The sequence below is a fragment of the Pseudophryne corroboree genome, unplaced genomic scaffold, assembly GCF_028390025.1.
Source record: "Pseudophryne corroboree isolate aPseCor3 unplaced genomic scaffold, aPseCor3.hap2 scaffold_99, whole genome shotgun sequence".
NCBI lineage: Eukaryota > Metazoa > Chordata > Amphibia > Anura > Myobatrachidae > Pseudophryne > Pseudophryne corroboree.
In genome coordinates, this window is record NW_026970570.1 from 399,144 (window position 1) to 420,739 (window position 21,596).

At 47.6% G+C, this 21,596-nt stretch overlaps 23 non-coding genes and 1 pseudogene across 23 annotated transcripts; 6 read left to right on the forward strand and 18 right to left on the reverse strand.

Annotated features, from left to right (window-relative positions):
- Positions 1–4,436: 4,436 nt before the first annotated feature.
- On the reverse strand, positions 4,437–4,578 carry LOC135049607 (U1 spliceosomal RNA; annotated as a pseudogene).
- A 152-nt stretch (positions 4,579–4,730) lies between these two features.
- Positions 4,731–4,894, reverse strand: LOC135049350 (U1 spliceosomal RNA). The gene has a single exon (XR_010241110.1). It is a non-coding gene; the product is annotated as a U1 spliceosomal RNA (small nuclear RNA).
- A 674-nt stretch (positions 4,895–5,568) lies between these two features.
- Positions 5,569–5,731, reverse strand: LOC135049401 (U1 spliceosomal RNA). Its single transcript, XR_010241158.1, has one exon. It is a non-coding gene; the product is annotated as a U1 spliceosomal RNA (small nuclear RNA).
- A 152-nt stretch (positions 5,732–5,883) lies between these two features.
- Positions 5,884–6,047, reverse strand: LOC135049267 (U1 spliceosomal RNA). Its single transcript, XR_010241031.1, has one exon. It is a non-coding gene; the product is annotated as a U1 spliceosomal RNA (small nuclear RNA).
- Positions 6,048–6,721: 674 nt separating this feature from the next.
- LOC135049455 (U1 spliceosomal RNA) lies at positions 6,722–6,884 on the reverse strand. Its single transcript, XR_010241208.1, has one exon. It is a non-coding gene; the product is annotated as a U1 spliceosomal RNA (small nuclear RNA).
- Positions 6,885–7,036: 152 nt separating this feature from the next.
- LOC135049268 (U1 spliceosomal RNA) lies at positions 7,037–7,200 on the reverse strand. The gene has a single exon (XR_010241032.1). It is a non-coding gene; the product is annotated as a U1 spliceosomal RNA (small nuclear RNA).
- A 672-nt stretch (positions 7,201–7,872) lies between these two features.
- On the reverse strand, positions 7,873–8,035 carry LOC135049437 (U1 spliceosomal RNA). The gene has a single exon (XR_010241191.1). It is a non-coding gene; the product is annotated as a U1 spliceosomal RNA (small nuclear RNA).
- A 149-nt stretch (positions 8,036–8,184) lies between these two features.
- LOC135049458 (U1 spliceosomal RNA) lies at positions 8,185–8,349 on the reverse strand. Its single transcript, XR_010241211.1, has one exon. It is a non-coding gene; the product is annotated as a U1 spliceosomal RNA (small nuclear RNA).
- Positions 8,350–9,019: 670 nt separating this feature from the next.
- LOC135049373 (U1 spliceosomal RNA) lies at positions 9,020–9,182 on the reverse strand. Its single transcript, XR_010241132.1, has one exon. It is a non-coding gene; the product is annotated as a U1 spliceosomal RNA (small nuclear RNA).
- A 152-nt stretch (positions 9,183–9,334) lies between these two features.
- LOC135049260 (U1 spliceosomal RNA) lies at positions 9,335–9,498 on the reverse strand. Its single transcript, XR_010241025.1, has one exon. It is a non-coding gene; the product is annotated as a U1 spliceosomal RNA (small nuclear RNA).
- A 972-nt stretch (positions 9,499–10,470) lies between these two features.
- Positions 10,471–10,633, reverse strand: LOC135049251 (U1 spliceosomal RNA). Its single transcript, XR_010241016.1, has one exon. It is a non-coding gene; the product is annotated as a U1 spliceosomal RNA (small nuclear RNA).
- Positions 10,634–11,307: 674 nt separating this feature from the next.
- On the reverse strand, positions 11,308–11,470 carry LOC135049610 (U1 spliceosomal RNA). The gene has a single exon (XR_010241341.1). It is a non-coding gene; the product is annotated as a U1 spliceosomal RNA (small nuclear RNA).
- Positions 11,471–11,622: 152 nt separating this feature from the next.
- Positions 11,623–11,786, reverse strand: LOC135049258 (U1 spliceosomal RNA). Its single transcript, XR_010241023.1, has one exon. It is a non-coding gene; the product is annotated as a U1 spliceosomal RNA (small nuclear RNA).
- A 671-nt stretch (positions 11,787–12,457) lies between these two features.
- LOC135049374 (U1 spliceosomal RNA) lies at positions 12,458–12,620 on the reverse strand. The gene has a single exon (XR_010241133.1). It is a non-coding gene; the product is annotated as a U1 spliceosomal RNA (small nuclear RNA).
- A 152-nt stretch (positions 12,621–12,772) lies between these two features.
- LOC135049290 (U1 spliceosomal RNA) lies at positions 12,773–12,936 on the reverse strand. Its single transcript, XR_010241052.1, has one exon. It is a non-coding gene; the product is annotated as a U1 spliceosomal RNA (small nuclear RNA).
- Positions 12,937–13,610: 674 nt separating this feature from the next.
- LOC135049594 (U1 spliceosomal RNA) lies at positions 13,611–13,773 on the reverse strand. The gene has a single exon (XR_010241329.1). It is a non-coding gene; the product is annotated as a U1 spliceosomal RNA (small nuclear RNA).
- Positions 13,774–13,925: 152 nt separating this feature from the next.
- Positions 13,926–14,089, reverse strand: LOC135049199 (U1 spliceosomal RNA). The gene has a single exon (XR_010240966.1). It is a non-coding gene; the product is annotated as a U1 spliceosomal RNA (small nuclear RNA).
- Positions 14,090–14,233: 144 nt separating this feature from the next.
- LOC135049098 (U5 spliceosomal RNA) lies at positions 14,234–14,349 on the forward strand. The gene has a single exon (XR_010240866.1). It is a non-coding gene; the product is annotated as a U5 spliceosomal RNA (small nuclear RNA).
- A 270-nt stretch (positions 14,350–14,619) lies between these two features.
- On the forward strand, positions 14,620–14,732 carry LOC135049155 (U5 spliceosomal RNA). The gene has a single exon (XR_010240922.1). It is a non-coding gene; the product is annotated as a U5 spliceosomal RNA (small nuclear RNA).
- Positions 14,733–19,553: 4,821 nt separating this feature from the next.
- On the reverse strand, positions 19,554–19,717 carry LOC135049301 (U1 spliceosomal RNA). Its single transcript, XR_010241063.1, has one exon. It is a non-coding gene; the product is annotated as a U1 spliceosomal RNA (small nuclear RNA).
- A 144-nt stretch (positions 19,718–19,861) lies between these two features.
- On the forward strand, positions 19,862–19,977 carry LOC135049113 (U5 spliceosomal RNA). The gene has a single exon (XR_010240881.1). It is a non-coding gene; the product is annotated as a U5 spliceosomal RNA (small nuclear RNA).
- A 270-nt stretch (positions 19,978–20,247) lies between these two features.
- On the forward strand, positions 20,248–20,363 carry LOC135049120 (U5 spliceosomal RNA). The gene has a single exon (XR_010240888.1). It is a non-coding gene; the product is annotated as a U5 spliceosomal RNA (small nuclear RNA).
- A 286-nt stretch (positions 20,364–20,649) lies between these two features.
- LOC135049073 (U5 spliceosomal RNA) lies at positions 20,650–20,765 on the forward strand. Its single transcript, XR_010240842.1, has one exon. It is a non-coding gene; the product is annotated as a U5 spliceosomal RNA (small nuclear RNA).
- Positions 20,766–21,040: 275 nt separating this feature from the next.
- Positions 21,041–21,156, forward strand: LOC135049137 (U5 spliceosomal RNA). Its single transcript, XR_010240904.1, has one exon. It is a non-coding gene; the product is annotated as a U5 spliceosomal RNA (small nuclear RNA).
- Positions 21,157–21,596: the final 440 nt, after the last annotated feature.

Here is a 21,596-nt window from a genome sequence, read left to right on the forward strand (position 1 = left end):
GGATACTACTGCAGTCTTTGTTTCGTCTGTACCCGCTGAAAGAGCAGCAAAAGGTGGAGATCTTGATGGGACAGTTGAAAGGGCTTGCACTTAGAGAGGTTACTTCCTGGCCTACTGAAGAGAAGAAGACTGTGGACCAGATCCTCAACAGGCTTGCTACCACATTTGACACAAGGACAGTGTCAGAACTTAAAATGCACTTCTTTGCTCGAAAGCAACAACCAGGAGAGTCACTACGGGGCTATGCCCTCAGCTTGCAGGAAGCACTCAGAGATGTTCAGCAAGCAGACCCTGAGCAAGTGCATGACAAAGAGAAAATGTTATTGGACCAGTTCACTGAAGGTGCAAGGGGCGAATTTGTAAAACTCAGCTGCGACTATTGAGATTGCAGAAGCCTGGAAGCACATTCCTGGATTTTAAAGAGGCTGCGATTAAAGTTCTAGGCTCCAGTCTTACTTCAGGGGCTGTTCCACAAGAGTCTATTCCAGAGATGCCACGGTATCAAGAGAATTCTGATGCCCAGGAGTCAAGTTTTAAAGGAGCTACTTACCCACCTACAGTAAAAGGAGTGACAGTGCCATGTTCAAAGACATGCATATTTGACTCTTCTAGTGAGTTACGAAGTCTGCTGGCTGAACTGACACGTGGTGTGACAGAGATGCGCAGAGACCTGCAGATTCTGAAGAGACAGCAGGCACTGCTCCATGAAGAAATGGAATGGTGCCAGGAGAGGAGACCACTGAACAGTTCCCAATGGGACCTACATAGAAACAGGGAGACACTTTTTTCCAACCACTTTGCCTCCCAAAGGCGACCCATTTTTCAAAGCTGTGAAGGAAGCGGACAAATTAAGAGAGAATTTGAGCAGCCAGATCATTTAAACTCCAAATTCATGTGGTTAACCCGTTATGTTAGCCAAAGCCCGGTGGTTCAAGTTTGCATCAATGGAGTCTCAATGCCCGCTCTCTTAGACACTGGATCACAAGTGACCACAATACAAGCAACACAGTTTGAGCAGCATTGGACTGAGGAACAGATGTTTCCGTCAACTTCCACATTGATAAACCCGATTGCAAGCAATGGGCACTGCATCCCTTGCAAAGGATACTCGGAAGCTGAAATTCAAATCGGACGAACAGTGCTACCACAGCAAGGCTTCATCATCACCACTGCCCAAGATGATGGATTGCCTCCAGTGATAGTGGGCATGAATGTGTTGCGGAACTGCTGTGAGGAGCTCGTAGCAGCACTCCAAGGAGAGTTTCAAACTGACAAGCTCCAGGAGAAACAAGGCCTTCAACCTGGGATAGCCAAACAAAAGGGAAGAATGATAACAGAATTATCTGTAAGAGAGGAACATGAAAAAAATAAGGCTAGCCAAATAATGATAGAAATGCCCATCTCCAGTGTCCAGATTATCCGAAAGAATGCTTCAATGTTAGGCATGAATAATATAGCATCCAGTTCTAGAAACTGTGAGCAACCTATTCAAGGAACCAGTTTTGACCACCTGCAAGATAAAAGTCAGATGATAAGACACCTCAAAGCCTTACTGAAGATTGGGAAATACCTGACCAAGCGACAAAGGCAAGAATCCTCGCCAGAACTCCTGAAGTTGTTGAGACAGCGAGAAAGGCTGTTTGAAGAGAAAGGACAGTTGGTTCGATGTAGTGTGGATCCTAATACTCATTATAGGATCAGTCAACTTGTAATTCCAAGACAAAGTGCTTGTTATGTGCTTGAAGAATATCACGACAAGTCAGGTCACCCTGGGTGCAAAAGGATGGAAACAAGCATCTGGAAAAAGTTCTTTTGGGTTGAAATGAGGGAAGACATCAAGAGATGGTGCCGAAACTGTCCAACCTGTTCTGTAAGAAGAACCTTGCTGCCTCTTTCTCTCCAGAATCCATTGTCCCAAACCAGCTGTGATACTGAATCCCAAGATGGAATGGAAGAGGCTCATAAAATGTATTTACAGCAGACTAAGGTGGTTTGTCACCGACAAGGAGGCAAGAAGACTAGGGCTTGCAAAACAGAAAACCACCATAGTCAGCTGCAGTTTTGTACAGCATGTCCCAAAGACAGTTTAGAAAGAGTTCAATACTCATCCATGGCAGGGGGGTTGAGGTTTCCTAGACAAACTTTTCAAGACCATATACTGTCCAGATTTCAACCGATTGCTCCAGGAGCATGTGTTAATGTACTATAGCACAAAAGGAATTATACCTATCAGATACTGATGTTAAAAATGTTGATAAATGTTAATGTTTCAGACATAATCTGTGTTCACTAATGAATGTGACTGGATATAGTGAGAAGTTTATATAGGGATAAAACCAAAATGCGTGAGGACACGCATGTTTTGGGGGGGGGGCACGTGTGATATCCCATAACAACAAGGACATTTTTGACAACAGTGTAGTTGCCTGTGCCATTTTAAATAAAGTTTATTTAAAAGAAAATTGAACAGCAGTTTGAGAAGTCAGTTGGAGCCATGGTGAGGAAAGAGCTGGCGACGCCATTACGCAGAGATGAGCAGCTGAGAGAGGGGAGACAAATAAGCTGAAAATTGCATGAGAGAGTAAGCAGTAGTGCAAAATACAGCAGTGGAAGTGCAGCAATTAACAAGTAAGAACGCCATGACACTCTCAGCCAAGAGAGTGCACAGCAAGTGTCAGAGACAGGAGAGTATAAAGCCTTTATACCAATGCTGACTGGCCTACATCTGAGGGGAAACTGCCTCAGAAACATCTATTGACTGGGTGAGATAAATCCATATTTATACTGAAACCTACTCCACTGCAAAGGACATTATCCTATATTTACTATACCTATGCAGCGATTTACATGGGAAGCAGCTCCAGTTTGTTTTAAACAATCATCTTTACTACACAGAGCTACAATATTTTGTTCACAGCTAAAGAAGACAATAGCTGCATATAACTATGTAACAACATAACCGGGCCCCAACGTGCACATAGAGACTCCCTGCAGTGACACCAATGTTATCTGGGACTTAAATATTGTCTGCATAAGTTGATTTCTATTACTAAGCAACATAGTATTAATCTCAGATTTAGTTATATTACCATTTGTGTAATGACTTAAAGTGTATATGGTGTCTGTGTTTAAGTTGCTTGAATCAAATCTTTCCCTTCCCTACTGTAATCAGTTCCTTTTCTGAGTTATGTGGTAAACCATTTATTCTTTCATACAAAGCCCTGCCTGCCTTTCTTTGTGTCTGGGGAAACCTTGCCTCTCTGCCAGGAATAGAGAAGAGCTGCTGCTGAAGGAGGAATAGTCCATCAAGGTATCCCTGACCTGTTCCACATAGTTTACACACTTGTTATACCGGGGTGTTACATTGTGTGTGACTGACCTTAGGAAGAAACCGGAGCCTCCGCTGCAGTGACCCAGCAACCAGGGCACGGGAGTATACAGTGCCGCTGGGAGTGATGAAGCTGCAGTAAAGATGTCTATTAGACCTAGCCTGCTGCAGCCCTTGTAGATTCTCATAAAAAAAGTTCTTCTTTTCTTGTCAAAATTAATAGCTAAGAATAGGCTGCTTGAGGCAGGCCCCTGTTAAGTGGCCTGCTACTGAAGGCAACAACTACAAACTGAGCTCCCTGTTCATGGAAGCGGGGTTATAGAGGAGAATGCGCTGAGCATCTTGGGAACAGTCAAAAGCTTTGAGCCGGTTGGTGCCTCAGATCAAGATCCTACTCTACACCCCAATGTGAATCCTTGTGGAGTCCAGTGTACCCCACAGAAGAAATTAATGTGTCACACCCATTGGCAGCAACCTTAGAATAGCTGCTGACGGGCACAATTGAGAAAGGAAGGGGGGGGGGGACATTTGAATCCAGCACATAGATGCAATTCAAATATGTAATTTGAACCTTCCTATTTTAAAATATAATGGATGAACCTCACCCTGTGAGAACAATCTTCATGATATAGAGATCTCATATGCAAAATAAGTATGAGTTGGGATAGGGCTGGGGAGGGTGGCTGCTCGGGCAGCCCCTCCCCCGTCAAGTTAAGGAGATTCAACTGAGGAAGCACAAGGGAACTCTCGTCTGGGGACAACAACTGCAGGGAGACCACATCTTTTCAGATGAACATGGGAGGGCGGAAGGCTGCCTAATACTGAAGCACCATCAAATATCAAACCATATGCAATAACTAGTACAAGTATTCCTGGGGGAAGGTCTGCAGGAGACGAATTTGCATACGGTGATGTCATCCAAGCAGTGGGCCAAAGTTGGCTGGAACCCTCATCTGCATATGAAAAGAGAAAAGGGTTATGCAGGGCTTGGCGGCCTTTTGCGGCGCTTGGATGACCCCTAGTTCGCATTAAACACCTCCACCCTCCTTCGGTGTGGGGCTCATGTTGGCCATGCCCCATCCCATGAAGCATTGAGCATTGAGAGCCGACCAGGGGAAACACAAATTATGCAGTCAAGTTTCCCACATTTGGGGAAATCGCAGGGGCAGCACAGCCAGAGTGCAATGGGTGAGCCTTGCCCTGGGAGAAGCACCTTCAAGATCATAGTATCTCACCTGGCAGGTAAGTAGGAGTTGGGCTAGAGCTGGGGAGGGTCGCTGCTCGGGCACCCCCCTGTCAAGTGAAGGAGATCCAACTGAGGCAGCACAATGGAACTCTCGAAAGAAGAACAAGGCTAGAGGAAGATCTGAGACAAAGAAATCTGACTTTTACCAGAGCTGACCAGCGGAAAACACAAACACAGTCCCCCACTACCACAAATAATGCAGGCGAGTTTCCCACATTTGGGGAAATCACAGGGGTCAGCATACCCAGAATGCAATGAATGAACCTCACCCTGGGTGAACAATCTTCATGACCATGGTGTCTCCTATGCAAAATAAGTATGATTTGGGATAGGGCTGGGGAGGGCCGCTGCTCAGGCACATCTCTGTCAAGTAAAGTTAATTCAACTGAGGCAGCACAAGGGAACTCTCATCTGGGGACAACAACTGCAGGGAGAACACATATTTTCAGATGAACATGGGAGGGCAGAAGGCTGCCTAATACTGAAGCACCCCCAAACAACAAACCAAATGCAACAACTAGTGCAAGCATTCCTGGGGGAAGGCCTGCAGCAGATGGATTTGCATATGGTGATGTTATCCAAGCAGTGGGTCAAAGTTGGCTTCAACCCTCATCTGCATATGAAAAGAGAAAAGGGGCGTGCAGGGCATGGCGGCCTTTTGCGCTGCTTGGATGACCCCTAGATCGCATTAAACACCCCCACCCTCCTTTGGTGTGGGGCTCATGTTGGCCATGCCCCATCCCATGAAGCATTCAAGCTGATTTCTTGCAGCAGCTGGGCACTGTAACAGCTCCAGAGCTGCTCTGTAAGGCAAGTAAAAGGGTGTGGGCCCTGCAGCACTACCTGTAGTTTGCATTGTGCATTGGAAGGCACAAAGTAAGCAGACGGGAGGAGAAGTCAGGATAGTGCACAAGGGTATAGAAGGGAGGGGCTCAAGAAAAGAGAAGTGGAAACAGACAGCAAACTAGGCTGGAGAGAGACCTGAGACAAAGAGATCTGAATTATACGAGAGCCGACCAGGGGAAACACAAATTATGCAGTCAAGTTTCCCACATTTGGGGAAATTGCAGGGGCAGCACACCCAGAGTGCAATGGGTGAGCCTTGCCCTGGGAGAAGCACCTTCATGATCATAGTATCTCACCTGGCAGGTAAGTAGGAGTTGGGCTAGAGCTGGGGAGGGTCGCTGCTCGGACACCCCCCTGTCAAGTGAAGGAGATCCAACTGAGGCAGCACAAAGGAACTCTCGAAAGAAGACCAAGGCTAGAGGAAGATCTGAGACAAAGAAATCTGACTTTTACCAGAGCTGACCAGAGGAAAGCACAAACACAGTCCACCACTACCACAAATAATGCAGTCGAGTTTCCCACATTTGGGGAAATCACAGGGGTCAGCATACCCAGAGTGCAATGAATGAACCGCACCCTGGGAGAACAATCTTCATAACAATGGTATCTCCTATGCAAAATAAGTATGATTTGGGATATGGCTGGGGAGGGCCGCTGCTCAGGCACATCTCTGTCAAGTAAAGGAGATTCAACTGAGGCAGCACAAGGGAACTCTCATCTGGGGACAACAACTGCAGGGAGAACACATATTTTCAGATGAACATGGGAGGGCAGAAGGCTGCCTAATACTGAAGCACCCCCAAACAACAAACCAAATGCAACAACTAGTGCAAGCATTCCTGGGGGAAGGCCTGCAGCAGATAGATTTGCATATGGTGATGTCATCCAAGCAGTGGGTCAAAGTTGGCTTCAACCCTCGTCTGCATATGAAAAGAGAAAAGGGGCGTGCAGGGCATGGTGGCCTTTTGCGGCACTTGGCTGACCCCTAGTTTGCATTAAACACCTCCACCCTCCTTCGGTGTGGGGCTCATGTTGGCTATGCCCCAGCCCCTGAAGCATTCAAGCTGATTTCTTGCAGCAGCTGGGCACTGTAACAGCTCCAGAGCTGCTCTGTAAGGCAAGTAAAAGGTTGTGGGCCCTGCAGCACTACCTGTAGTTCGCATTGTGCATTGGAAGGCACAAAGTAAGCAGAAAGGAGGAGAAGTCAGGATAGTGCGCAAGGGCATAGAAGGGAGCTGCTGAAGAAAAGAGAAGTGGAAACAGACAGCAAACTAGGCTGGAGAGAGACCTGAGACAAAGAGATCTGAATTATACGAGACCTGACCAGGGGAAACACAAATTATGCAGTCAAGTTTCCCACATTTGGGGAAATCGCAGGAGCAGCACACCCAGAGTGCAATGGGTGAGCCTTGCCCTGGGAGAAGCACCTTCATGATCATAGTATCTCACCTGGCAGGTAAGTAGGAGTTGGGCTAGAGCTGGGGAGGGTCGCTGCTCGGGCACCCCCCTGTCAAGTGAAGGAGATCCAACTGAGGCAGCACAAAGGAACTCTCGAAAGAAGAACAAGGCTAGAGGAAGATCTGAGACAAAGAAATCTGACTTTTACCAGAGCTGACCAGAGGAAAGCACAAACACAGTCCACCACTACCACAAATAATGCAGTCGAGTTTCCCACATTTGGGGAAATCACAGGGGTCAGCATACCCAGAGTGCAATGAATGAACCGCACCCTGGGAGAACAATCTTCATAACAATGGTATCTCCTATGCAAAATAAGTATGATTTGGGATATGGCTGGGGAGGGCCGCTGCTCAGGCACATCTGTCAAGTAAAGGAGATTCAACTGAGGCAGCACAAGGGAACTCTCATCTGGGGACAACAACTGCAGGGAGAACACATATTTTCAGATGAACATGGGAGGGCAGAAGGCTGCCTAATACTGAAGCACCCCCAAACAACAAACCAAATGCAACAACTAGTGCAAGCATTCCTGGGGGAAGGCCTGCAGCAGATAGATTTGCATATGGTGATGTCATCCAAGCAGTGGGTCAAAGTTGGCTTCAACCCTCGTCTGCATATGAAAAGAGAAAAGGGGCGTGCAGGGCATGGTGGCCTTTTGCGGCACTTGGCTGACCCCTAGTTTGCATTAAACACCTCCACCCTCCTTCGGTGTAGGGCTCATGTTGGCTATGCCCCAGCCCCTGAAGCATTCAAGCTGATTTCTTGCAGCAGCTGGGCACTGTAACAGCTCCAGAGCTGCTCTGTAAGGCAAGTAAAAGGGTGTGGGCCCTGCAGCACTACCTGTAGTTCGCATTGTGCGTTGGAAGGCACAAAGTAAGCAGAAAGGAGGAGAAGTCAGGATAGTGCGCAAGGGCATAGAAGGGAGCGGCTCAAGAAAAGAGAAGTGGAAACAGACAGCAAACTAGGCTGGAGAGAGACCTGAGACAAAGAGATCTGAATTATACGAGACCTGACCAGGGGAAACACAAATTATGCAGTCAAGTTTCCCACATTTGGGGAAATCGCAGGGGCAGCACACCCAGAGTGCAATGGGTGAGCCTTGCCCTGGGAGAAGCACCTTCATGATCATAGTATCTCACCTGGCAGGTAAGTAGGAGTTGGGCTAGAGCTGGGGAGGGTCGCTGCTCGGGCACCCCCCTGTCAAGTGAAGGAGATCCAACTGAGGCAGCACAAGGAAACTCTCGAAAGAAGAACAAGGCTAGAGGAAGATCTGAAACAAAGAAATCTGACTTTTACCAGAGATCAGAGGAAAACACAAACACAGTCCCCCACTACCAACAAATAAAGCAGTCGCGTTTCCCACATTTGGGGAAATCACAGGGGTCAGCATACCCAGAATGCAATGAATGAACCTCACCCTGGGAGAGTAATCTTCATGACCATGGTATCTCCTATGCAAAATAAGTATGATTTGGGATAGGGCTGGGGAGGGCCGCTGCTCATGCACATCTCTGTCAAGTAAAGGAGATTCAACTGAGGCAGCACAAGGGAACTCTCATCTGGGGACAACAACTGCAGGGAGAACACATATTTTCAGATGAACATGGGAGGGCAGAAGGCTGCCTAATACTGAAGCACCCCCAAACAACAAACCAAATGCAACAACTAGTGCAAGCATTCCTGGGGGAAGTTCTGCAGAAGACGGATTTGCATACGGTGATGTCATCCAAGCAGTGGGTCAAAGTTGGCTTCAACCCTCATCTGCATATGAAAAGAGAAAAGGGGCGTGCAGGGCATGGCGGCCTTTTGCGGTGCTTGGATGACCCCTAGTTCGCATTAAACACCCCACCCTCCTTTGGTGTGGGGCTCATGTTGGCCATGCCCCATCCCCTGAAGCATTCAAGCTGATTTATTGCAGCAGCTGGGCACTGTAACAGCTCCAGAGCTGCTCTGAACGGCAAGTAAAAGGGTGTGGGCCCTGCAGCACTACCTGTAGTTTGCATTGTGCATTGGAAGGCACAAAGTAAGCAGACGGGAGAAGTCAGGATAGTGCGCAAGGGCATAGAAGGGAGCGGCTCAAGAAAAGAGAAGTTGAAACAGACAGCAAACTAGGCTGGAGAGAGACCTGAGACAAAGAGATCTGAATTATACGAGAGCCGACCAGGGGAAACACAAATTATGCAGTCAAGTTTCCCACATTTGGGGAAATCGCAGGAGCAGCACACCCAGAGTGCAATGGGTGAGCCTTGCCCTGGGAGAAGCACCTACATGATCATAGTATCTCACCTGCCAGGTAAGTAGAAGTTGGGCTAGAGCTGGGGAGGGTCGCTGCTCGGGTACCCCCCTGTCAAGTGAAGGAGATCCAACTGAGGCAGCACAAGGGAACTCTCGAAAGAAGAACAAGGCTAAAGGAAGATCTGAGACAAAGAAATCTGACTTTTACCAGAGCTGACCAGAGGAAAGCACAAACACAGTCCCCCACTACCACAAATAAAGCAGTCGAGTTTCCCACATTTGGGGAAATCACAGGGGTCAGCATACCCAGAATGCAATGAATGAACCTCACCGTGGGAGAACAATCTTCATGACCATGGTATCTCCTATGCAAAATAAGTATGATTTGGGATATGGCTGGGGAGGGCCGCTGCTCAGGCACATCTCTGTCAAGTAAAGGAGATTCAACTGAGGCAGCACAAGGGAACTCTCATCTGGGGACAACAACTGCAGGGAGAACACATATTTTCAGATGAACATGGGAGGGCAGAAGGCTGCCTAATACTGAAGCACCCCCAAACAACAAACCAAATGCAACAACTAGTGCAAGCATTCCTGGGGGAAGGCCTGCAGCAGATGGATTTGCATACGGTGATGTCATCCAAGCAGTCGGTCAAAGTTGGCTTCAACCCTCGTCTGCATATGAAAAGAGAAAAGGGGCGTGCAGGGCATGGCGGCCTTTTGCGGCGCTTGGATGACCCCTAGTTCGCATTAAACACCTCCACCCTCCTTCGGTGTGGGGCTCATGTTGGCTATGCCCCAGCCCCTGAAGCATTCAAGCTGATTTCTTGCAGCAGCTGGGCACTGTAACAGCTCCAGAGCTGCTCTGTACGGCAAGTAAAAGGGTGTGGGCCCTGCAGCACTACCTGTAGTTTGCATTGTGCATTGGAAGGCACAAAGTAAGCAGACAGGAGGAGAAGTCAGGATAGTGCACAAGGGTATAAAAGGGAGGGGCTCATGAAAAAAGAAGTGGAAACAGACAGCAAACTAGGCTGGAGAGAGACCTGAGACAAAGAGATCTGAATTATACGAGAGCCGACCAGGGGAAACACAAATTATGCAGTCAAGCTTCCCACATTTGGGGAAATCATAGTGCAATGGGTGAGCCTTGCCCTGGGAGAAGCACCTTCATGATCATAGTATCTCACCTGGCAGGTAAGTAGGAGTTGGGCTAGAGCTGGGGAGGGTCGCTGCTCGGGCACCCCTCTGTCAAGTGAAAGAGATCCAACTGAGGCAGCACAAGGAAACTCTCGAAAGAAGAACAAGGCTAGAGGAAGATCTGAGACAAAGAAATCTGACTTTTACCAGAGCTGACCAGAGGAAAGCACAAACACAGTCCCCCACTACCACAAATAATGCAGTCGAGTTTCCCACATTTTGGAAATCACAGGGGTCAGCATACCCAGAATGCAATGAATGAACCTCACCCTGGGAGAACAATCTTCATGACCATGGTATCTCCTATGCAAAATAAGTATGATTTGGGATAGGGCTGGGGAGGGCCGCTGCTCAGGCACATCTCTGTCAAGTAAAGGAGATTCAACTGAGGCAGCACAAGGGAACTCTCATCTGGGGACAACAACTGCAGGGAGAACACATATTTTCAGATGAACATGGGAGGGCAGAAGGCTGCCTAATACTGAAGCACCCCCAAACAACAAACCAAATGCAACAACTAGTGCAAGCATTCCTGGGGGAAGGCCTGCAGCAGATGGATTTGCATACGGTGATGTCATCCAAGCAGTGGGTCAAAGTTGGCTTCAACCCTCGTCTGCATATGAAAAGAGAAAAGGGGCGTGCAGGGCATGGCGGCCTTTTGCGGCGCTTGGATGACCCCTAGTTCACATTAAACACCTCCACCCTCCTTCGGTGTGGGGCTCATGTTGGCTGTGCCCCAGCCCCTAAAGCATTCGAGCTGATTTCTTGCAGTAGCTGGGCACTGTAACAGCTCCAGAGCTGCTCTGTACGGCAAGTAAAAGGGTGTGGGCCCTACAGCACTACCTGTAGTTTGCATTGTGCATTGGAAGGCACAAAGTAAGCAGACAGGAGGAGAAGTCAGGATAGTGCACAAGGGTATAAAAGGGAGGGGCTCATGAAAAAAGAAGTGGAAACAGACAGCAAACTAGGCTGGAGAGAGACCTGAGACAAAGAGATCTGAATTATACGAGAGCCGACCAGGGGAAACACAAATTATGCAGTCAAGCTTCCCACATTTGGGGAAATCGCAGGGGCACCACACCCAGAGTGCAATGGGTGAGCCTTGCCCTGGGAGAAGCACCTTCATGATCATAGTATCTCACCTGGCAAGTAAGTAGGAGTTGGGCTAGAGCTGGGGAGGGTCGCTGCTCGGGCACCCCCCTGTCAAGTGAAAGAGATCCAACTGAGGCAGCACAAGGGAACTCTCGAAAGAAGAACAAGGCTAGAGGAAGATCTGAGACAAATAAATCTGACTTTTACCAGAGCTGTCCAGAGGAAAGCACAAACACAGTCCCCCACTACCACAAATAATGTAGTTGAGTTTCCCACATTTGGGGAAATCACAGGGGTCAGCATACCCAGAATGCAATGAATGAACTTCACCCTGGGAGAACAATCTTCATGACCATGGTATCGCCTATGCAAAATAAGTATGATTTGGGATAGGGCTGGGGAGGGCCGCTGCTCAGGCACATCTCTGTTAAGTAAAGGAGATTCAACTGAGGCAGCACAAGGGAACTCTCATCTGGGGACAACAACTGCAGGGAGAACACATATTTTCAGATAAACATGGGAGGGCAGAAGGCAGCCTAATACTGAAGCACCCCCAAACAACAAACCAAATGCAACAACTAGTACAAGCATTCCTGGGGGAAGGCCTGCAGCAGATGGATTTGCATATGGTGATGTCATCCAAGCAGTGGGTCAAAGTTGGCTTCAACCCTCGTCTGCATATGAAAAGAGAAAAGGGGCGTGCAGGGCATGGCGGCCTTTTGCGGCGCTTGGATGACCCCTAGTTCGCATTAAACACCTCCACCCTCCTTCGGTGTGGGGCTCATGTTGGCTATGCCCCAGCCCCTGAAGCATTCAAGCTGATTTCTTGCAGCAGCTGGGCACTGTAACAGCTCCAGAGCTGCTCTAAACGGCAAGTAAAAGGGTGTGGGCCCTGCAGCACTACCTGTAGTTTGCATTGTGCATTGGAAGGCACAAAGTAAGCAGACGGGAGAAGTCAGGATAGTGCGCAAGGGCATAGAAGGGAGCGGCTCAAGAAAAGAGAAGTTGAAACAGACAGCAAACTAGGCTGGAGAGAGACCTGAGACAAAGAGATCTGAATTATACGAGAGCCGACCAGGGGAAACACAAATTATGCAGTCAAGTTTCCCACATTTGGGGAAATCGCAGGAGCAGCACACCCAGAGTGCAATGGGTGAGCCTTGCCCTGGGAGAAGCACCTACATGATCATAGTATCTCACCTGCCAGGTAAGTAGAAGTTGGGCTAGAGCTGGGGAGGGTCGCTGCTCGGGTACCCCCCTGTCAAGTGAAGGAGATTCAACTGAGGCAGCACAAGGGAACTCTCGAAAGAAGAACAAGGCTAGAGGAAGATCTGAGACAAATAAATCTGACTTTTACCAGAGCTGACCAGAGGAAAGCACAAACACAGTCCCCCACTACCACAAATAATGCAGTCGAGTTTCCCACATTTGGGGAAATCACAGGGGTCAGCATACCCAGAATGCAATGAATGAACCTCACCCTGGGAGAACAATCTTCATGACCATGGTATCTCCTATGCAAAATAAGTATGATTTGGGATAGGGCTGGGGAGGGCCGCTGCTCAGGCACATCTCTGTCAAGTAAAGGAGATTCAACTGAGGCAGCACAAGGGAACTCTCATCTGGGGACAACAACTGCAGGGAGAACACATATTTTCAGATGAACATGGGAGGGCAGAAGGCTGCCTAAAAATGAAGCACCCCCAAACAACAAACCAAATGCAACAACTAGTGCAAGCATTCCTGGGGGAAGGCCTGCAGCAGATGGATTTGCATACGGTGATGTCATCCAAGCAGTGGGTCAAAGTTGGCTTCAACCCTCGTCTGCATATGAAAAGAGAAAAGGGGCGTGCAGGGCATAGCGGCCTTTTGCGGCGCTTGGATGACCCCTAGTTCGCATTAAACACCTCCACCCTCCTTCGGTGTGGGGCTCATGTTGGCTATGCCCCAGCCCCTGAAGCATTCAAGCTGATTTCTTGCAGCAGCTGGGCACTGTAACAGCTCCAGAGCTGCTCTGTACGGCAAGTAAAAGGGTGTGGGCCCTGCAGCACTACCAGTAGTTTGCATTGTGCATTGGAAGGCACAAAGTAAGCAGACAAGAGGAGAAGTCAGGATAGTGCACAAGGGTATAAAAGGGAGGGGCTCATGAAAAAAGAAGTGGAAACAGACAGCAAACTAGGCTGGAGAGAGACCTGAGACAAAGAGATCTGAATTATACGAGAGCCGACCAGGGGAAACACAAATTATGCAGTCAAGCTTCCCACATTTGGGGAAATCGCAGGGGCACCACACCCAGAGTGCAATGGGTGAGCCTTGCCCTGGGAGAAGCACCTTCATGATCATAGTATCTCACCTGGCAGGTAAGTAGGAGTTGGGCTAGAGCTGGGGAGGGTCGCTACTCGGGCACCCCCCTGTCAAGTGAAAGAGATCCAACTGAGGCAGCACAAGGGAACTCTCGAAAGAAGAACAAGGCTAGAGGAAGATCTGAGACAAATAAATCTGACTTTTACCAGAGCTGACCAGAGGAAAGCACAAACACAGTCCCCCACTACCACAAATAATGCAGTCGAGTTTCCCACATTTGGGGAAATCACAGGGGTCAGCATACCCAAAATGCAATGAATGAACCTCACCCTGGGAGAACAATCTTCATGACCATGGTATCGCCTATGCAAAATAAGTATGATTTGGGATAGGGCTGGGGAGGGCCGCTGCTCAGGCACATCTCTGTCAAGTAAAGGAGATTCAGCTGAGGCAGCACAAGGGAACTCTCATCTGGGGACAACAACTGCAGGGAGAACACATATTTTCATATAAAAATCTTGGTCATGCTCTGGTTTCTCTTCAGAACGAACAAATCTTTCGCCTCTTACTAAAGATTTCCGTGGAGAGGAGCAAAACCGAGTTTTATCTCAATTTTTGCATGCCCCATCTTTTTGGGGTTTCTTTTACCGGTTTAAAGATAGAATGAGTGTGCTTTAATGTAAGCTCATTTGCATAGAAATGACAGTAAATGTTTATTTATGTTCAAACAGAACTTTCTTGACCATGCTACTTGCTTTAAAGATCTGGGAGCACATGGAATACAGTACAAACCATGCTTATAGCAAGGAGAAGCCAGGTGAGAAATCTGCTTTCTTTCAAATTGGGCGCTCACTTTGATCTGAATGAGGACTGCTGGCATGGCACTCAGGCGACAGGTGGAATCTTGGTCATGCTCTGGTTTCTCTTCAGAACGAACAAATCTTTCGCCTTTTACTAAAGATTTCCGTGGAGAGGAGCAAAACTGAGTTTTATCTCAATTTTTGCATGCCCCATATCATACCTCCCAACTGTCCCGATTTTCGCGGGACAGTCCCGTTTTTTGGGGACTGTCCCGCTGTCCCACCTGCGGGCCGCAGTGTCCCGCGGTGGGGAGGACAATTGGGAGGCTCTGTCTGTCGCTGCCCTGCTTAGCAGAGCAGCGGTGAATAGACGCTGTGCGCATGCGCACAGCGTCTATTCACTGAAGTCAGAGGGAGAGGTGGCATGCCAGCGGCTCACAGAGCGCTGGGCATGCCCGCTCAGTGCCGAAAACGGGGGCGTGACTCGCGATCGCGGGTCCTCCCGCGAAGCCACGCCCCCTTTTACTTAGGCCACACCCTTTTTGGGAGCGCGCGCGACTTCGCCGCGCGTGTGTCCCTCTTTGCGAGCCGACAAAGTTGGGAGGTATGCCCATATTATTGGGGTTTCTTTTATCAGTTTAAAGACAGAACGAGTTTGCTTTCTTGTTAGCTTTAATGTAAGTTTATTTGCATAACAATGACAGTAAATGTTTGTTTCTTTTCAAACAGAACTTTCTTGACCATGCTACTTGCTTGAAAGATCTGGGAGCACATGGAAAACAGTACAAACCATGCAGTATCACAAGAGCCTTTATTTGATCTTTCATGAAGATAGAGCAGAATTGAGGACACGTCAACAATTTCTGCCGAAGGTGGTTCATCTTTCCACATGGTGCCTTTGGCCACTGACACCTTCGTTGAGTCAAAGTCTCTGGCTGTGGTCAGAACTTTGAAAATTTATGTCACCAGAACGGTTCAGATTAGGAAAACAGAGGCTCTGTTTGTCCTGTATGCTCCCAACAGGATTGGGTGTCCTGCTTCCATGTAGACCATTATGCGCTGGATCTGTGGTAAGATTCAGCATGCTCATTCCATGGCAGGATTGCCGTTACTGAATTAGGTGAAGACCCATTCTACTAGAAAGGTGGGTTCATCCTGGGCAGCTGGTCGGGGAGTCTCGGCATTGCAACTTTGCCGAGCAGCTATTTAGTAAACACTTTTGCTAAGTTTTACAAGTTTGATACCTTGGCCGATGATAACTTCAAGTTGGGTCATTCGGTGCTGCAGAGTCGTACGCACTCTTCCACCCGTTCAAGAGCTTTGGTATAACCCCATGGTTCTTAATGTGACCCCAGCATCCTCTAGGTCGTATGAGAAAATAGGATTTTAATACCTACCGGTAAATCCTTTTCTCTTAGTCTGTAGAGGATGCTGGGCACCCGTCCCAGTCCATACTGTGTCTGCAGTTATTACTTGTGGTTATACACATGTTGTGTTATGGTTCTGGTCAGCTTTTTGCTGCAATTGTTCATGCCGTTGGCTTGTGTTCTGTTGAATGCCACGTTCTGCGGCATGCTTAAGGTGTGAGCTGGTAAGATGCTCACCTTAGTTTAACAATAAATCCTTTCCTCGAAATGTCCGTCTCCATGGGCACAGTTCCTATAACTGGAGTCTGGAGGAGGGGCATAGAGGGAGGAGCCAGTTCACACCCTTTGATAGTCTTAAAGTGCCCATGTCTCTTGCGGATCCCGTCTATACCCCATGGTTCTTAATGTGACCCCAGCATCCTCTACGGACTAAGAGAAAAGGATGCCCTTGCGCACTATCCTGACTTCTCCTCCCGTCTGCTTACTTTGTGCCTTCCAACGCACAATGCAAACTACAGGTGGTGCTGCAGGGCCCACACCCTTTTACTTGCCTTACAGAACAGCTCTGGAGCTGTTACAGTGCCCAGCTGCTGCAAGAAATCAGCTTGAATGCTTCAGGGGATGGGGCATGGCCAACATGAGCCCCACACCAAAGGAGGGTGGGGGTGTTTAATGAGAACTAGGGGTCATCCAAGCACTGCAAAAGGCCGCCATGCCCTGCACGCCCCTTTTCTCTTTTCATATGCAGATGAGGGTTCCAGCCAACTTTGGCCCACTGCTTGAATAACATCACTGTATGCAAATCCGTCTGCTGCAGACCTTCCCCCAGGAAGGCTTGTACTAGATGTTGCATATGGTTTGATATTTGATGGTGCTTCAGTATTAGGCAGCCTTCCGCCCTCCCATGTTCATCTGAAAAGATGTGGTCTCCCTGCAGTTGTTGTCCCCAGACGAGAGTTCCCTTGTGCTTCCTCAGTTGAATCTCCTTAACTTGACGGGGGAGGGGCTGCCCGAGCAGCAACCCTCCCCAGCCCTATCCCAACTCATACTTATTTTGCATATGAGATCTCTTGATCATGAAGATTGTTATCACAGGGTGAGGTTCATCCATTATATTTTAAAATAGGAAGGTACAAATTACATATTTGAATTGCATTTATGTGCTGGATTCAAATGTCCCCCCCCCCCTTCCTTTCTCAATTGTGCCCGTCAGCAGCTATTCTAAGGTTGCTGCCAATGGGTGTGACACATTAATTTCTTCTGTGGGGTACACTGGACTCCACAAGGATTCACATTGGGGTGTAGAGTAGGATCTTGATCTGAGGCACCAACCGGCTCAAAGCTTTTGACTGTTCCCAAGATGCTCAGTGCATTCTCCTCTATAACCCCGCTTCCATGAACAGGGAGCTCAGTTTGTAGTTGGTGCCTTCAGTAGCAGGCCACTTAACAGGGGCCTGCCTCAGGCAGCCTATTCTTAGCTATAAATTTTGACAAGAAAAGAAGAACTTGTTTTATGAGAATCTACAAGGGCTGCAGCAGGCTAGGTCTAATAGACATCTTTACTGCAGCTTCATCACTCCCAGCGGCGCTGTATACTCCCGTGCCCTGGTTGCTGGGTCACTGCAGCGGAGGGTCCGGTTTCATCCTAAGGTCAGTCACACACACACCACCCTTCCGGATCACGAGGCCGCTGATGAAGGGGAGCGTGGCCGTAGGGGGTGGACCGTGTGCGCACTGGCGTGGACACTGATTACTGGGCAGCCGCTCCACTAGCCACCAGGTACAGTTAAGGAGCACAGGTCTGGGGGTTTTTCTCCTATATTAACCCAATTTTGTACTGCCCGCAGCGCATTGTGATAGGTAATAGGGCCTGATTCAGGTTGGATTGCAATCACAATAAGCGATCCAACTGCAAAAATTGCTAAGAGCATACGCATGTGCCTGCATTTTCTGCGGCACCCCGCAGAGAATGCGATCGCCTCTGCCTGTCAATCGGGGCGGGGGGGGGGGATAGGTGGGTCAGCAACACTCCATTTCCAAGTCAGGGATGGAGCGGTGCGGGGGCAAGGCTTCAAAATGGGGTCTGCAACGGAGGAGACACAGGGGGCGTGGTCACAGCGGCTGTATGACATCACATTCAGCCGCTGTGATCACAAAAATGGTGGCGGCTTCCTGCGCGCACATACAGTCTGCACCAGCAGGAGGCTACACCATTTTTTATGATCACGCTGAACTGCAGTGCGACTGCAATTACAGCATGGTCAAGAAGGGAGGCGTCATGCTGGGTGGCCATGCCCTTTCACTGTGCAGGAGCCAGCACTGCTCACACACTAGTCCCCGGGTGCAGCCCCCAACCCCCGGGACACCCGGAGCAACAAAATGTAGATTCAGGCCACCAGGCCACGCCCCTACCTATGAAACCATGCCTCCTTTTTACCATTGCGCTGCTTATCTGCGCGCACTGCATTACAATCTCCCTCGCCACCTCTCTGGGTGTCACCAGTGATAGTGACACCTCTGCCATGCTTGTAGCAGCTGGTCCTAAGATCTACGCCTCAAGCCCTGAGTGTTTGCCCTTGTGACTTGTTGATCATCATAGCGAAGCAGATGCTTACAGAAAACTGCAGGGGCTTAGATTGAAAATAAAAAAATTGATGGGTATAAGGTAGAGAGGAGCGGGTTCGGTTCTCCGAGAACCGAATTCCCCACGAACTCCACGTTGTTTACACTGGTCCGAGGCAGGCTCGGTTGTTCCCGCCTGACTCGGAAAACCTGAACAAGGGAAAATGTCATCATCCCGCTGTCGGATTCTCGCGAGATTCGGATTCCATATAAAGAGCTGCTTGTTGCCGCCATTTTTACTCGTGCTTTGAAGAGAGAGCGGAATGGACGTGGCTATGTTCTCTCAGTGGAAATCTCAATATCAGTGCTCAGTATCAGTGGTTACTTATTGCTGCTCAGTAATACTAGTAGTGTGTCTCTCCTGCTCAGTGTCAGTTCTCAGTAGTATCCTCATCAGTGCTCAGTATCACTGCTCATTGTCTTGTGCTGCATTGTGGTGCTCAGCATACTACAGTACATTACTAATAGTCCAGTGCTGCATCTTGCTGCTCAGTGTCAGTTCTAGTATCCTCATCAGTGCTCACTATCACTGTTCATTGCATTTTGGTTTTCTGTATACTACAGTAACATAGTAATATAGTAACATATAGTAACATAGTTTTTGAGGTTGAATAGAGGCAAATTGCCCATCGTGTTCAACCTGTTTTAAGTTGTGATGATTCTACATACTTGCTGAATAATGTTTTATGACTAGTTAGCTACTATAACTCATGTTACCCCCGGATTAACCATGTTGATATTTTAAGTATTATAACCTTAGATAGCTTTTTCATTCAGAAATGTATCCATTCCTTTTTTAAATCCAATTACAGAGTCCGCCATTACCACCTTCCCTGGCAGGGAATTCCACATCCTGATTGCCCTAACAGTGAAGATCATAGTATCTCACCTGGCAGGTAAGTAGGAGTTGGGCTAGAGCTGTGGAGGATTGCTGCTCGGGCACCCCCTGTCAAGTGAAGGAGATACAACTGAGGCAGCACAAGGGAACTCTCGAAAGAAGAACAAGGCTAGAGGAAGATCTGAGACAAAGAAATCTGACTTTTACCAGAGCTGACCAGAGGAAAGCACAAACACAGTCCCCCACTACCACAAATAATGCAGTCGAGTTTCCCACATTTGGGGAAATCACAGGGGTCAGCATACCCAGAATGCAATGAATGAACCTCACCCTGGGAGAACAATCTTCATGACCATGGTATCTCCTATGCAAAATAAGTATGATTTGGGATAGGGCTGGGGAGGGCCGCTGCTCAGGCACATCTCTGTCAAGTAAAGGAGATTCAACTGAGGCAGCACAAGGGAACTCTCATCTGGGGACAACAACTGCAGGGAGAACACATATTTTCAGATGAAAATCTTGGTCATGCTCTGGTTTCTCTTCAGAACGAACAAATCTTTCGCCTTTTACTAAAGATTTCCGTGGAGAGGAGCAAAACTGAGTTTTACCTCAATTTTTGCATGCCCCATCTTTTTGGATTTTCTTTTATCGGTTTAAAGATAGAATGAGTGTGCTTTAATGAAAGCTCATTTGCATAGAAATTACAGTAAATGTTTGTTTCTTTTCAAACAGAACTTTCTTGACCATGCTACTTGCTTGAAAGATCTGGGAGCACATGGAATACAGTACAAACCATGCTTATAGCAAGGAGAAGCCAGGTGAGAAATCTGCTTTCTTTCAAATTGGGCGCTCACTTTGATCTGAATGAGGACTGCTGGCATGGCACTCAGGCGACAGGTGGAATCTTGGTCATGCTCCGGTTTCTCTTCAGAATGAACAAATCTTTCGCCTTTTATTAAAGATTTCCGTGGAGAGGAGCAAAACTGAGTTTTATCTCAATTTTTGCATGCCCCATATTATTGGGGTTTCTTTTATCAGTTTAAAGACAGAACGAGTGTGCTTTCTTGTTGGCTTTAATGTAAGTTTATTTGTATAACAATGATAGTAAATGTCTGTTTCTTTTCAAACAGAACTTTCTTGACCATGCTACTTGCTTGAAAGATCTGGGAGCACATGGAAAAGAGTACAAACCATGCTTATAGCAAGGGGAAGCCTGGTGAGAAATCTGCTTTCTTTCTTTCAAATTGGGTGCTCACTTTGAGCTGAATGAGGACTGCTGGCATGGCACTCAGGCGACAGGTGGAATCTTGGTCATGCTCTGGTTTCTCTTCAGAACGAACAAATCTTTCGCCTTTTACTAAAGATTTCCGTGGAGAGGAGCAAAACTGAGTTTTATCTCAAATTTTGCATGCCCCATCTTATTGGGGTTTTATTTTATCTGTTTAAAGATAGAACGAGTGTGCTTTAATGTAAGCTCATTTGCATAGAAATGACAGTAAATGTTTGTTTCTTTTCAAACAGAACTTTCTTGACTATACTAATTGCTTGAAAGATCTGGGAACACATGGAAAAGAGTACAAACCATGTTTATAGCTAGGGGAAGCCTGGTGAGAAATCTTCTTTCTTTCTTTCAAATTGGGTGCTCACTTTGAGCTCAATGAGAACTGCTGGCATGGCACTCAGGCGACAGGTGGAATCTTGGTCATGCTCTGGTTTCTCTTCAGAACTAACAAATATTTCGCCTTTTATTAAAGATTTCCGTGGAGAGGAGCAAAACTGAGTTTTATCTCAATTTTTGCATGCCCCATATTATTGGGGTTTCTTTTATCAGTTTAAAGACAGAACGAGTGTGCTTTCTTGTTAGCTTTAATGTAAGTTGCCATAGATGCAGTGAAACACATGTGTAGGGCACGGCGTGTCCGCGTGTATTTGACTCATGTGAAATGTTATAAAACAAAAATATATGATTATGATGTTAGCTGTTAGTCTCCACTAATAGGGAATAGAAGCTGAGCTATAAGAAAGGAATACACTAGATATGATGTCACTTAGCAATTACAATGTCTAAAGTGCATACAGATAGCTACTAATAACTCTTGATAAGAAAGTATATCAGTGTGGGTATATTTATATGATGGGATATTGGGACTAGTGAATATATATCACTCCTGCTGTCCAGATTGACAATAACCAGACAATTATGATAAGAGTAGAGATGTCACATGTGCTGCTATAGATATTAATTTAATGCTGTATGTGT